This window comes from Henckelia pumila, chromosome 1, assembly GCF_033568475.1.
Source record: "Henckelia pumila isolate YLH828 chromosome 1, ASM3356847v2, whole genome shotgun sequence".
In the NCBI taxonomy this organism is placed as follows: domain Eukaryota; kingdom Viridiplantae; phylum Streptophyta; class Magnoliopsida; order Lamiales; family Gesneriaceae; genus Henckelia; species Henckelia pumila.
This window is the reverse complement of record NC_133120.1, coordinates 146,847,764-146,853,729: the sequence shown is the minus strand read 5'-3', so window position 1 is coordinate 146,853,729 and position 5,966 is coordinate 146,847,764. Positions and strand designations below refer to the sequence as shown.

The window sequence follows — 5,966 nt, the reverse complement described above, 5'->3', positions numbered from 1 at the left end:
TTGGCTGGTGGTCCAAGTTCGAATTCTGGGGAGGGAAAAAAACTCCCCTTTCCAGGTGGGGTGAAGACCATGAGGTGAGACCCAACCAGAGCTGAGCCTAGATGATGGCAGATGCAGAGGGTGTGGTCATTACATAAAAGGTGCCCTTTTTTGTAATGGACTGAGCTCGCACCCTTTGCTCTAGCCCATCTGGCCTCTGCTCTGGGCTGACCCAGCCATATTCTAACTCATGGGTCTTCTACCCACCTGGAAAGGAGAGTTGCATGCCCTCCCCAGGATTCGAACTTGCACCCCAGGCATAAGTGCAAATTCTACTCAATCCTGGTACCACTTGAGCTACTAGTTCAAGTGGTACCAGGGATCAGAAGACTTTGTACTTAAGCTTGGAGGTACAAGGTTTGATCCCTGGGGAGGGAAAAAACTCTCCTAGCCAGGTGGGGAGAAGGCCACGAGTTAGAATATGGCTGGGCCGGCCCACAGCAGAGGCCAGATGGGCTAGAGCAGAGGGTGCGGGTCCAGTCCATTACAAAAAAGGGCGCCCTTTTTATGTAATGACCACACCCTTGGCATCTGTCATCATCTAGGCTTAGCTCTGGGTGGGTCTCACCTCACGGTCTTCTCCCCACCTGGAAAGGGGAGTTTTTGCCCTTTCCAGGATTCGAACTTGGACCACCAGACACATATCCAAGTTTAACTCAATCCTGGTACCACTGTGTGTCTTGGTCGGATAGTCTAACCTAGGGGTAGCCGCTTAATCATCATATTTTCCTTATTTTAAAAATCATGTTATCATCCTTGAATTTGTGTTTTTAAGGGTGATGTTCCATCTTTTGAATTGAGTAAAGTTTTTCTAAAGTTGAGGGCTTGATCTTTGCGTTTGCAAGTCAAGTAAAAGTTTGAGTTGAGGTTGAGTAAAGTTAAAGTTTGAAATTATTAAAAAGTAAAAGATCGAATGAGGAGAGTTGATTGTGACCAATTGAAACGACCCTGATCTATATTTCAAATTAATTAATAATGAAAATGCGGATTTTAAAAAACATAGGCATGACTTATATATTTATATAACGACCCACCTGTCACAGACAGCAAATTTAAAACGCAACCAACAGTACGAAATAAACTAGACCGAGAACTAAACAAGAACCGGAGAAAAAGATTCGACCTTCCAAACGTCCATAAATCATATACTTTGATACTTACATTCCCAAAGACGATCAATAAATCTTTACGTTTACAATAATCCAAGTAACAGAATAAAAGACTATAAAATGTTAAAATAAACTTTTGCGGAAGACTGGCATGGTCAGAGGAATGTGTTGTGCCCGCATCACAGTCCACTCGATAGTCCTGTCCCGCAATCTCAATGATAACCTAAACCTGTACCAAGTAGATGTAGTGACCCTAAAGACTCAACAAGAATATGGGGTGAAATAACGAATAATAAATATACATGCACACACCATTAAAAATATCTTATACTGAAAACATCACATGCAAGACTGAATCTAACTGACTGAAACCAAACTTAAACTGCAATTGCATAGCGAGACTGAACATGAGGACTGAAAGGACTGAACTGAGATCTGATAAACTGAAATGTAATCTGATAATATAAGATGTAAACTGATAAACTGAACTGTGAACATATAAACTGTAATTGTAATTGTAACTGTATCTGTAACTGTGAACATAAATCTTTGATTGTAACTCTGTGATTTTGATCATGATCATGGCTGCAGTGCACTGTGCCGCAAGGAGGTTAGGGTAACACCCAACCCAATCTTGCCTTATATTGGGTAAGGGAGGCCAAGATATCTCTCAGCCCCACACGAACACATGCTAAGGTAAGGAAACCCATAATGATTTGGTAAGGGAGGCCAAAACGTCTCCCAGCCCCACACATACACGTGAATAAATTTAGTCACAATCATCTCACTTCGTTCGTAAAATACTTTCTTTCCATCTTTCTTGCCTTGATTCACAGATTCAGCATGCAACTTATGGAAATGAATTTCTTTGAAAATATTTACTCGATTACTCGATTTATGAAATAAATGATGCAATATGGTAGACAAGGATGGTGATTTAGGTGGCAAACCATAGCTAAGAACTTAGACTTTAATTTTGGCACTTAGGACATATCCCGAGCAATCTACTTGAAATGCTTATAACTTACTCAACACTTACACAAAACGACTTCTGATTGAAAACACGGTTCTCATGCACTTTATACTTAATTAGGAAGTCATCCTCAAGATACAAATCTTATCCAATATTTTCTGGCAATAATGTTTCCGGGCAGCAACACTTAACATAAAAAAATCAGCACCCTAAGAAAAACAATAGCCTAGAACTCAACCAAAACTTAACCGAATTGGTTCCCACTTGAAACGATGTCTCCCTAACATCCTAGGATATTCCCAAACCCGTGCCCTTAGCCAAAACATGGGTATAACACTGTTTTACACGACCCTAACCGGACAGCCCCCAACACTTAGGCAAAAATTTGCTCGAAAACTCTTCTTCCTTCCAAACACTTAAAACTTGGCTTCCCATGTTAACGACCTTTAAACAGTGACCTAGACCACTCCTTAGACTTGCACAAACCACTAGGACAGCTTTCCCCAAGCCTAGTGTGACTCAAAAGAGAACAGCCCCTGTCCCTGCCTCAGAACCGACACTAACAAGTTCCAATTTCGACAGCCCTTTACCTCCAATTACTAGCTATTTCCAACAGATCCTAAGCACTAACATGTGAGATATATTCTCAACCATGGTAGGCCCTAATTCACCATCTAAGCAACAAGAAAGAACTCGACTCAACACATGCCCAAACACAGAGTAATTTCGAAACTGAGGCAGTGTATAAATTAATCAAAAACTTCTATATCAACACCTTCCCAACTCAAGAAACACAACTCGACCACAAGAAAGTACGACACGCCAAAAGGAAACAGAAATCTTGTACAGCTATCCGAAGAAAACAGAGAAATCAAATTAAGACATACCCAAACACAGTGAAGGGTTTCGAAATTTAGGCAAAAGGAAGCAATAACCGAGACTCTCAGTTCAATACCCATCCAACACAAGAAAACAATACGTAACAATCATAAGCATGCATATAACTTCCAAAGAAGATCTGAAAAACTCGAATAGCTAGCTAAAAGTGCAGAATAGTTTGACCATACATCCCTGGAATAAGAAAACTCGAAATAATCATAGGAAAAACAAACACAAGACGTAATAATCTACTTTGTGGCCAAATAAACCCATAATCTTGCCGAAATCGTAAAAGATCAGATATGGGGAGGAGCTCGATAGCTGGGAGCCGAGCTGAGGAAGGATGATGAACTCGAGCAGCTCGCCTGGTGGAAAGTTTCGCCGGGAAGATGGTCTGCTGGCGGCGGCCGAAGGCTGGCAAGGAAATTAAAAAAAAAAAGAGCGCCGATCGATTTTGAGAGAGAATCGTGAGATGGAGAGGAAAATAGGGAAGATAAAATGTCATCGGCAAGTCTTGTGTAAGGGGGGAAAAAGGAGATTGTGCCGATGCATTTGGGCTAGGTGAAAATCCCTTTGGGCCGGGCCAACACATATTTTTAAGTGTGCAAGTGAACAACATATAATATGCGGCATTTTATATGGCGCGAGTAAAAGTATTCAACTCCGATTTTGCAAATACTCAAATTGAAAATCCAAGAATTAAACACTTTAAATATTCTGATGTCGCAGATATAGATAAAATATTTAAACAATAACCAGAGCGATTAAAATTAAAATAATTTAAACAAGCTAGACTTGTTTAAAAGCAATTTAAATAAATTCACAAGCGGAAATAAAAACCTTTAAAATGATTTGGGATAATTAAAAAGGATTTAAATAAATAAGCTATACATTTAAAATAATTTAAAATAATTAATCGCTAAACTTATGCTATTTAAAATAAATAAGTTGGACATTCAAAAATATTTAAACAAATAAGCTAAACAGTTAAAATCATTTAAAAGAATAAACTAGACAATTAAAATCATTTAAATAAGCAAAACCTTAAACCTTTAAAATATTAAAACAATTAAGTTGCACATTAAAATCATTTAAATAAATAATAAAATATTTTATTAGCACATAAATCAAATAAAGAATTTAAATCAGATAAAATAAAAAATAAAAATCCTAATATTTATTAAATTAATGCACGAGATTTAGTAGATTGGATTTTAGGTACTACACCAATAGACGGGTATGAACGGGCTGGGAGAAATCTTGGCTTCCCTTACCAATAGACGGGTTGGGAGAAATCTTGGCTTCCCTTACCAATAGATGGGTATGGACGGGCTGAGAGAAATATTGGTTTTCCTTACCAACAGAGGGAAAATGTGGGGCCGGGAGAATTCTTGGCTTTCTTGCTGACATAGTAATGTAGCCATTGATCGATCAAAACAAAAGAGGGTCACAATCGAGGATCTAAATTCCACCTATGCTATTCATGTCACACTCGCACACAACAACATAAACCATCTTACTTAATCTTGTAACATGTCACCATTCAAACACCTTGAGATCAAAAATCACAACATATTCCATATATGGAACATTCAAAATTCTCCCAAAGTATTTAAATCCACATAATTGAGAATTGAGGTCATACCTTTGAATGTTGGTATTGAATTTGTACTCTTGAATTAAATCTACTTCATACCTCACAAAAAGAACAACCCTCAAACCTCCAACCTCACCTTGGCATTGGATCTAACATGCTAAGTCTTTTAGTGTTGTATCTCTTTTGCGTCTTCATCAACACATCTGCAAAATTTTGAAAAGAAGAACAAATAATTCTCGGGATAGAACCGGTTAAATCATGACAATGAGATAAAACCTCCTTGTACAAAAGTACTTTAGGGATTTTATTCATTTGAACAAAATTTTCATCCTCACAATTTTGGACCATAATATTTTTTTTTATTGATTTCTTTCCTCTCTTTTATTTCTTCACTTTTTTTCTCTCAAAGGTCATCTCACTCTTTTGCACTCTCTTTCTTTCGGCCTCTAATTTTTTTTCTTTTTCTTTTTCTTTTTTTTCTTTTTTTTTTCCATGGATATCTCACTTTTTTCATCACTTTTTTTTTCAGCCATATCACTCAAATTTTGAATTTCCAATTGATCCTCAAGAAATTCTTTTGGATTCAACTGCAAAGAGATAATAAATGAATTTTCCAATAACTCATTACTAGCTTCGCTAGTGACATCAACACCACTATCAACCACATCATGCACAATAGAAGATTTTTCATCAAGCCATTCATCTTCTACCGCAAAAATTTCAACACTCACATCATCAATCAATGAAGTTTCACCCTCAATTTTCTCAACTACTTCCACTTCAAATTTTGCCTCAACATCCACAAAAACATTAGCTTAAACATCTACTTGAGAATCCACCACTTTTGTCATAGAATTCTTTAAACATTGACTCATATCATGCTCATCTTTTCTATGACACCATAAACATGCAATATCACAAGTACTAGAACTTGAAAGTTTAGATGTACCTTAATAATCATACTTTGGAACTCCACTTCTCCTCTCATAGTGATTAGAAGCAAAACGTTTCCGCATAGCTCTTTTCATCTCATCCCATGTAGAAATAGAACTCATTCCATGCCTTTTTCTATTCACCATTACTTTATCTCACCAAGTGCAAGCATAGTCGATAAACTTTTTAAATACAAGTTTAACCTTCTTAGCTTCAGAAAAATCACGACCTTCAAATATAGACTCTACCCTTTTCTCCCAACTCAAATACGAATCCGAATTCAAATATCCATCGAACGAAGGAATCCCATTTTTCTTAAACCAATCCAAATAATAATGAAAATCTCTCCTATCTCCAACATCATATCTCCTTTCATCTCCATACCCATCAACTCTTCTCTCTCCCCTACTACTACTCTTTTCTCTCCCCTACTACT

General features: G+C 37.3%; 1 long non-coding RNA gene across 1 annotated transcript; it reads right to left on the bottom strand.

Annotated features, from left to right (window-relative positions):
• Window positions 1-1,135: 1,135 nt before the first annotated feature.
• Window positions 1,136-3,501, bottom strand: LOC140874661 (uncharacterized). The gene is made up of 2 exons (XR_012148183.1): window positions 3,253-3,501; window positions 1,136-1,377 (listed from the first exon to the last, which is right to left on the bottom strand). It is a non-coding gene; the product is annotated as an uncharacterized lncRNA (long non-coding RNA).
• Window positions 3,502-5,966: the final 2,465 nt, after the last annotated feature.